Consider the following 9,853-nt stretch of genomic DNA (forward strand, 5'->3'; position numbering starts at 1 on the left):
CAGTGTGGGTGTCAAAACTAGCAGTAATAATAATGTCTTACAAACCCATGCAGTGGTTTGAATGTGGTGAGGAAAGTGGAAATGAGAAGAGGAGCGGGGATGGAATGTTGCCACTGAAGATCCCACTGGGAGTCAGTTCCAATCTGCAACCCTCCACACAATCTTGTGTGAAACTACAGACTAAAGAGCTGCCTTCGCTGATACATCTGCTTATTGCCTCACTAAATAACTGATTGTTTTCAACTATACTCACAATCTCTCCTCTCCTTCGCAAATGGCCTGCTAATCCCCCCATCTCTACCTTCCTCTGCCTGTGTGGGATGAAGCACAATGAGCAAGCCGAATCTATTTTAATTGACACTTTCCTCCTGCACTGTGGCCCAGCTGTGTGCGGCAAGCAATAGATGAAGGACATACCTGGCTAGATTTCCAATGAGGAATGAACACTTGCTTAATAGATTGAGATTATGTGTGAGTGTATGTGAATATCTTCACTTGGCCTGACTTCAGATGAGCACTGGCAGAACAACAACTTGTGGGATGAAGTCTGTTTATAGACTTTTCTCTCCTTTATTGAGCAGTTGAGTAGGCAGAAGTTTTCACATATAAAAGCTGATTTTGTTTTTGAAATTATTATTAACAATTTGTTCATTTGTTAATGAACTGTCAAAGGTTTACAACTTCTCTTCCCTGTTGATTAACTCAGTGAGAATTGAGTTTCCATAGCAAAATAACAGATGAATTGTAGGGCAACAAATAGTTTCATACTTTTAATTTGGGAAAAAGAAATAATTGGAGAAACCATTCAAAACTAACAGAATTATGTTTAAATCAAAATCTGTTTGATGCCAAACATGAAATTAAGCAGGAGTTACAATGTTGTGAAAAAAATGTCTTATCACACTGAAGTATTTTACATCATCTAAGAAATTGTAGTGTAGCAATTTAATAAATCTAAGCTTTAATTATTTTTTTTTCAGAAAGTCCTGAACATTCATTAAGACTTTTTTGAAAAGTTAAAGTCCCACCTTTATTTCACCACCATTTCATACTTATGGATTATTGCTCTGATTGTATGCTGTGACATTGTAATTACTTCAAAACTGATAGATGCTAGGGATTTTGTTGTAATTTTTATTTTTAGATTAGGGTGTTGTTTATTGCCATCTTTTAGAAAACCTTACTCTGTCAGAGGTTATATTTAAGGTCTTTCATGTCTGTGAGTAATCAGGTTTTGCTTGTCAAATTAAGCTTGACTGTCCAAATAACATATTTAATTCATAATTTAACAAAAGGGGCAATTGCTTCCCCCTTTTGGGCTAGAGTGATTTAGATAGCTTTGCTCCTTAAACAAACCAACTTGTCATTTAAAAACTGCAATTTGAAATTATTTAGATGCTTTGTCCGGTATTACAATTTGTTTGATTATTTCAAACATTCAATTATGGTCAAAAAAAAAAAGCAAAAACAGACAAAACAAAGGGGCAATGACTCCACAGTAAACATAATAATGGCAAACGGCATGAAATCCATCTCCTCTTGAAGTAATGTAATGATTTGCCATTCAAGAAAAATAAAAATGTTTTTTGTTGAATGAAAATATTTATAGCACATCCCCTAAATGGGTTTTCCCTAGTGAACAAGCAGAAAAACAAGAGGATTATCATGTAGTAAAACCAAAAAAAGATGTATGCGATGGGGTTTGGGTGATGGTAATCAGACTTGAAGAACTGGCGCCAGTTTCATGTGTCATTTTTAAGATTAAATTTATATTTATTTGCAGGTTTAGAGCTAAAACTGTCCAACTTTTACAAATCACTGTTGAAATAAGAAGCAAGGATGGTCTGGACTATGGCTTGTAACACTGAAACTGCCTCATTTTCAGTGTTACAAGGACAAAACAAAAAGACGTCTCTTTGGTAATGCTTGCTTTAAGCTTGCACATTCGTAACTCTTGATAAAGACGATTGATATCAGAACCCAATCAAACCAGAGGCTAGAGCTGCGTTGTTATGAAAGAGCAACAGTTCAAAGATAAAAAGCTTAAGAAGTTGCTATCTGGGAGAAAGTGGCAATAAACACAATTCACCTGCTTTTTTTCAACTCCAAATTAGTTTTCTAGGTGATGATGTTGATGGAACTGGGAATGTATAGGAGTTGAGCTGAACCCAAAGGTACAGAGGTTCTGTTGTTTTGATGGTGATATGTGGATCTTTGCATGGTTTTGTGTTCAGATGCTTCATATGCTGCATTTTAATTACTGTAAGTTTGAACTTTTTCAAGTAAAGTAAAGTCTCATCAAAGATTAGATTTCCTTTTATTTCTCTGGGACCTCCTTGGTAAAATGATGTGCTTTGTTTTGATGCAGCGCAGAAGGGAGCTTGTAAAGAGACTCTCGCCACTTGAGGCTGGAGATTTAATTGGAATGCAACTCCGTCCTCCCTGATAAGCTTCCTCACTGCGTGAATCACCCAGTTCCATTACATCTATACGTAACACTGCAGTCATTATGGATGAAAGCTTGTTCATGACAGTGAGAAATATTACAGCTATATTTGCGTAGCTCTGTTCTTCCTTCTTTGAAAAATGACTAGAATATGCTCTACAACCTGGCGCCAAGAACGTGCCAATCCACCGTGTTTAAGCTTCACCTACAGTAGGAGGCCGATCCCAGTAACAAGCTTACAAACTAAGGGGAACAAATTTTCAACTGCTTAATTTTTTCATTTGTAAGTAATTATTATTTGCTACTGAATAATCACTACCACAGTTCAGTGCAGTTCAGGCTGCATAGCCAGACGCATTAGTTTATACGTAGATCTAAGTAAAGTTGGTTTTTTTATCTTAGCCAAACCATATTCAGTCCAACCGGTTACAGCATTTTTGGAGAAGCACTATCAAAATATGTACATCATGATCATCTTAATGTGTTTAATTTTTACTTTAATCTTGCAGGGTAAGAAATTATAAATATATCAACCTGTGAATATACTTGGATAGTGTAGTTGACAGCTAAACACCTGATTTACAGATATCTTTTGTTTTAGCTGTTTTTGTATTTAAATGCTTTATGTCGCTAAACTATTTTAATATCAAACAAAGTTCACCTGAGTAAATACAAAAATAATGTGTAGATGGTGATGTCATTTTTTTAATGAAAAAAGGTATTCAAATCTCTCTGCCTGTTTGAAAGGGTAATAAAGCATTTTATTTGGGCAGATTTTAGAATTAATGAATTACTTAAAGAAAACCTGTCTGAAAACTTCAAAGGGGTGAGAATATCTCTAAAGGCAACACACCAAGCTCCACTCTAAAGAAAATTAAGAATAGATGAAAAACGACTGATATTATTTATCAGTCTGGAAAGGTTTGCAAAGCTATTTCCAAGTTTTTGGGACTGTGGTAAACTGCAGGGTTATCATTTATAAATGGATAAAACATTGAACAGAATGCGAGTGCTGACTGAAATAACTAAGTGCACATCAATGTGTCAAGTCATAAAAAAAAAACCCCCAGAGCACAAGTTGAAGCAAAACACAGGTATTGCTTACCCAAGTAAAGGTCAGCTTGTTCATGCTGGTGAACAAGCTGACCTTGTAAGCTTGTGACAAGGTCAGTTCATTATAATGTGATGATCTGGGACTACTTCATGTGGATGACTGGATTTGAATGGATTCTGCTTTCTAGAAGGAGAATCTAAAGAACTATGCCCAAGACCTTTAAATAATATTAATACATATTTTTTATATACTCAGTGTTTCTGACAGAGAACAAATGGATCATGTTTCTTTCTATTGTTAGGCATCATGTTGGTAATTACTGGCTTTAGCCTTACTGGTTACTTGTTAATGGTTAACATGCAGTTATCAAAATGGAACTCATAAATCCTACAAGTAACTTAACAAATCCCATTAAGTTCTTTGTACCATTCCTCAGCATGTAGGCGTTTAGATCTTGAGTGTTTTATTCTGTGATTCTGGAGTGCAGAGGCGACCCGACGCAGAGCAGAGGCTTTACTTTACTCTTTTATAGAATATCACTTGATCCAATAATACTTTTACCAAACCACTGAACCTGATGTTTAGATTAGTTGAACTTGAAATTTTAGACTCTCCTACCATTTAAATATACTTAGTATGTGGGTTTTCTAATGTAATAATGAACATAAACATTTTCTGAATTATTACATTTTTAAAAATATATTGTAACATGGTGCCATGTGGGAAAGTAAAAATATTTGTCCCTCTTTCTTGGTGTCAGATTGGACTCAGAAAAATATTATTCTAATAACAACATCTGACTCACACTCAACCTAAAAATATGACACAAATGTACAAATTCACACACATACCTGTCCTCCTCCTCATCCTCTGCCAATCAGCTTTCCTACACGAGGATATTTTATCTTGCTTCAGCCTTGATAAATTATGGCATTCACAGCAATCCCCACATAGGAGTGTAAATAAAGTAAAAATGTAAAAATATGGACATCCTGAGGAAAGTCGGCAGAAAGGAAAGATGGTCTTTTGATAGTTGACATTTTGTGAGATACAGTATGTACTGTATATGAGTTTGGTTTAGCATGTTATGGTTGGAATATGAATCTCCACTAGTGTCATTCTCTCATTTGCCCAACTAAGTATTGAATGTACACAGCTATGTTGAGGTACATGTCCAGACCTGCCTCATGGTCTTGTGAAGAAATTTAAATAACTTTGGATATGTCCACCCAAAGCATAAATACCCTTCCTATTAAATGAGGACCATTAAAAATCATGACTAAAAGTAAGTCAGGCTGGTTGTCAGGTAGGTCATTATAAAGATTCAATCCAACATCCCCATGGACAAACTTTCACTGAAATTAACCCTAATTGGCTGAGCAGCAGAAAGCCCCAAAACTGCTGGGAGTCCTGCGAATTTGCTTCCTTGTTTCAGCTGGCCTCTTTTCAGACCTTCTCTTTAACCCCAATGGAAACCAAGATAATTTCTTCCCCCTTATCCACACACACACACACACACACACACACACACACACACACACACACACACGCACACACACACACACACCCACACACACACACACACCCGCACGCCCACCCCTGCTGCTGTGTGACCATGAAAAGGTACAATTGGAGTGAGAGGGAAACTCTGGGTCTGTGCTGATTATTTTCACCTCGTTTCACTTGCCTGAACTAGCAGCTTTTAAAATTTAAACCTTGATTATTACCATAAACTAAAAGATTCTACATATGGAAATCGATTAGGGGCTTCTGTGAGTTTATTTCTCAAAACTGAAAAAACTAAAACTAAAACTAAAACTAGTGAAGATTTAAAAACCAGTTATTAAAAATGTTAGGGTTACAGGTGCAATATTTTGTACTGGATAAGACCAATTGGAGCTAAATGCATGTTAGCATGAGCTCTACTGACATGCATAACCCATGTTAGCTCTCTTTAATGACTAAAACTTCATTAAGTTTTTTTGTCTCCTGTTAATCTTCAGTGAGCATTTTAAAATGCATAATTTATCATTCAGAATAATGTCAGATATAAATGTAGCATTTTCAGTTTGTAGAAAGCAGAAACCTGGATAAAATAATCCATATAAACAACTTTACTTTTATTAAGACCTGCATTCCTAAGACCTGCATCAGCAGGTCAGTTTTGGATTTCCGTCACTAAATCCAAAACTGAATAGATCAAGTAAAGCATTAAGTTTCATCAGTTGTAATGATGAAGCATTATTACAACTTCTGCCCAGAATTTTTCTCCCCATCATCTTTACATTTATCTTAATATTGCAGAATGCAAACTCACTCTTGTCATTAAAAAATAAATAAATAAATAAATAAAGACAACTACCATTTAGACTACCCTTTCACTTATATCTGAAGCAGAATTTGGCATGGATGAGCTCCCAGAGCCGTTACCAAATCCTGGTTGGTGGATTTTGTGTTGAATGCAGGCACTGGGGGATAAAATGCCACAAATTTCTCCAGCTCTGTCATTGTCAGGCATTGTTCTCTAAGCCATCCAACTGCTGCATAATTCACATACGCAGCACCAGGGACCCATTCCTGTAATAAGCTGGAGTGACACGAATCCTCACCTCCACCAGTAAAGAGCTGGCTGATGTGTGACAGGAAGTCGGCTTATAGCAGCCAAAGGATGAGAACCACTGTAAATAGTAATGTTGAGTGTAAATAGAGCCACATGCTCATCAACGCAGCACATTTTTACTCAAAACTTTTGGTTTATATGAATATGTATTTGTTTTTGTGAAGGGTGCAAAATTGATGCCAACTACTAGCTTCAACTCGTGACAGAGGTGTGAAAGAAGAAGAAGAGGAAGAAAAAGAAGAAGAAGAGGGCAAAAATGAATGCTGGTACAGTAGGGATGTGATAATTAAAGGTCATAATTTTGGAAAACACCCCCACAAGCATAAACATTTGACCGCATAGGGCCAGTTCTTTAACAAATTAAAATGGATCATTTTAATGAGGCTATATCGTCTAAAGGTCAGACAAACCCATCCGGATAAAGACATCTAAATAGTAATGAAAAACAAGCCATTAAATCATCCGGTTGGGCCTCTTTGAACAGTAGGATTTGGATATAAGGTGAATATGCTGTTACTGTATGAATCTATGAATTTTTCCACTGAATTCTGATCCCTCTAAATTCAAAACATAGTCCGATATGAAAAAACATGCAAATAAAGTGAAAAAATGAATTTTCTTTAATAATCAACAAGATTTTTAATTTCTTTTTAGCATCCCTTTACTTATCATTGGACGGAAGCTTAATATGATCCTTGTATTAGTAACACACAGTGAACCAACATACATTAATATTAGTTTTAATGACCTTATACAACTGTCTAATACACAAGTGTCAGCAGTTGAATTTATTTCATAAATTGCTCTCATTTTATGACTGCAGAGATCCTCTTTTCTATGTGACCCTCAACACAATGCAGGTAAAACACTGATTGCTTTCACAGTTTAGAAGAACCTACATAAAACAAAAACATTTCAACTACTCCTTTTGGATGCCACATACTGGAAAATGTGCAGCGGAGATCCCCTTATGGAAACTTGCACCCTTTACTTTGATCTGACCTCAACTGTTTTCCCTCGCTTCTTGTTTACACATGTATTCTGCATGTTTTACAATGATAATAAATGAATTTGGCAAGCCCCTCAGGCTATTACTTTAGGGAGTTTGTCTACATTAAATGAAAATAACTGCTCATGTTACCCTTGAGAGGCTAAATAAACACTTCTCCACATGGAACTAGTTGCTGGATTTGATTACTCAGTTTCATAGCAAAGGGATCCCCATGCATAAGGCATACACAACATAAATGTGTAACTGCTACACATTTAGGAGCTGTGCTAGCCAAACTCTCGAGCACAAATAAAAGGAATAAGTCATCATCTAGATCCCGATTTGGCACATCAGGGACTTTAACTGGTTCATCATCTTTTATAAACTCTTGAGAAAGTAGAACACATTCATTACAAGCATAAACAGATGTTAACAGATGTGCCCTGTCTCCCTCCTGATTTCCCACTATTTCTAATTCTTATAGGCTGCACCAGTGCACTGACTTTTGGGTAAGCATGTGCGCTATTCGCCTGAGGCGTCAGGGCATGTGAGGTTAAAAGACGCCTACTCAGTCTTCTAATCGAAAATCATAAACACCCAAAGAGCTGAGCCTGAAGAAACATCAGTGATACCATCTGACATGGGCCTCAAATATAATTGTGCATATGTGTAGTAGCAGTGGAGGCAATACGGTTCATCTAGAATGTCTTTCTTTTTTGCTTCAGTAAACCAGTGCCAGGCACTGTTCTTCTGGGATTTTTACAAGGCACCCTTCAACATGAACAACCATTGTCTGATTTGCTTCAAATGCTTTTAAGAAGGGGATATGTTATTTATGAACCACAACAGTTACTGTGGAGACTGTGTAACTAATAATAATGTAACTAATAATCAGTATGGGTCAAAAATTAAAGGGGATCCTTACCGATGTTCATAACACAAAATTTAAGCATGCAAACAGGAAAATAAAACAGATATATATCAATACAGATTCACTAAAGAAATCCCATAAATTATTATTTTAAAAATGCTTCTACAGTGATATTTTTTCCTAGGTCTTACAACGGTCATGCTGTTAACATGACTAAAAATTTTAAATATTTTATCTGTGAACTATGTTTGAAGGAACTGATGAACCAGAAGAAGTAAACTCTGGTTCTGTAAACCAGAGTTTATGCTGTGGTGTGTACCAGAGATAGAAATATTAAATCCAACCATCAGCCAGTAAAACTGTTGGTCACCAAGGAAACTGAGCATTCTTTTTTTTCTAATAATAGTTTAGTTTTATTAGAAAATAAAATTAATTTCTCAGTCAGAAATTGCTGAGTGAGAAAACACACTGATTCTTAGGCCTCCTGCTGGCCATCAAAGGATGTGACAGGTGCTCATCTCCCAAGTCCTGCTTGATCTTCTGCGTGTAATGAAGAAATTATTACTTAATTGATATCCTTCTGAAAAAAGAAACACAATTTCCTTTCCTTTAATATGGCTATGAATTAGTTGCAACATGAGCAGCAGACTTGTGAAGATCATTTCCACACTTCCCACTGACTTACCACAGATGAAAGGGGTTGCATATTCTTTCAATGCATTTTCTTCATATTGAACAAAGCAGATGGCTCATGTTTTGGAGGACAGTTTTAACTATCTGGTGTTATTTTTAGCTTCACCAGTTCACTTAGATGTATAGTGAGCTCTATTTGTGAAGTAACCATTAGCAGTTATGTTTCTTGTTTCTTTGTGTGTCTGTTAAGATAATTTCACATCTACGGACATGTCTATTTGAAGCTTGGACATGTTATAGTATGTCTGTTGCACTGTTTGGAGATGCATCTTTAATTAGAAAAAGTGATAAAAAACATCCTTCCCCCATTTTTGCTTGGGGTAGACTGACCTCCAGAAAAAAAAATTCTATAATGGATTAACAGCCCAGCTAAGAATAAATGATATATGGGCTCTAGAAATGAATTTTTCCATCCCTGACCACATTCTGAACCTATATCATAAAATTAGCCCATACAGCTAGTCAACATCACAGCTAATTTACTCTCAATTATTAAAAAATGTCAAATCAATGCCAAATTCAAATGTATTTTTTCCCCATTCCTGTGCAGTGGAGACTTAATATTTTAGGTCATCCCCCAGTCTGCCCAGTTAGACACTGATAGTGGTATTTTAACCAGTATCTTTGACCGCCATATCCTTGCTGTTTCAAGAGAGCAGACGTTTGGGTATTTTTGCCAATAACTAAGTACTTCAAAAACCCATTTTCTGCTTTACTGCTGTTGAGAACATTGTACTCCGTTGTATCCAATACCATCTATTCTAAGATATGTCTGGCTCACAAGAAAATAAGGAAAAGTTGAAAGGATCTGGAAACCTTGTGTCATTAATGTATTCGGCCATTAATGACACACCATTATTCAAGATTCAGTTGAGGAGTCAGTTTTCATTAAAATAACTCAAGCAGAACTCTATAACTCCAAACTCAGGATAATAAAGATAGATGAACTAGGACTGCTGCTTGCCCTTTTGCATTGAACTTGCATTTGCAGAAGGAAAGACAATGAAGTTGATGCAACATATCTAGAATGCAGCCATAAAATAATCAAAGAAAGACTAAGAAAATGGAAGTACCTTTCAAATAAACCTTCAATACTTTCCAAGATATCTATATATTAGAGTGGTTTTACCCTATGGGAATTCACTGCATAATTCTTTAATTCATCACATAATTTTAAT

This window comes from Xiphophorus maculatus, chromosome 23 (assembly GCF_002775205.1).
Source record: "Xiphophorus maculatus strain JP 163 A chromosome 23, X_maculatus-5.0-male, whole genome shotgun sequence".
NCBI classification, from domain to species: domain Eukaryota; kingdom Metazoa; phylum Chordata; class Actinopteri; order Cyprinodontiformes; family Poeciliidae; genus Xiphophorus; species Xiphophorus maculatus.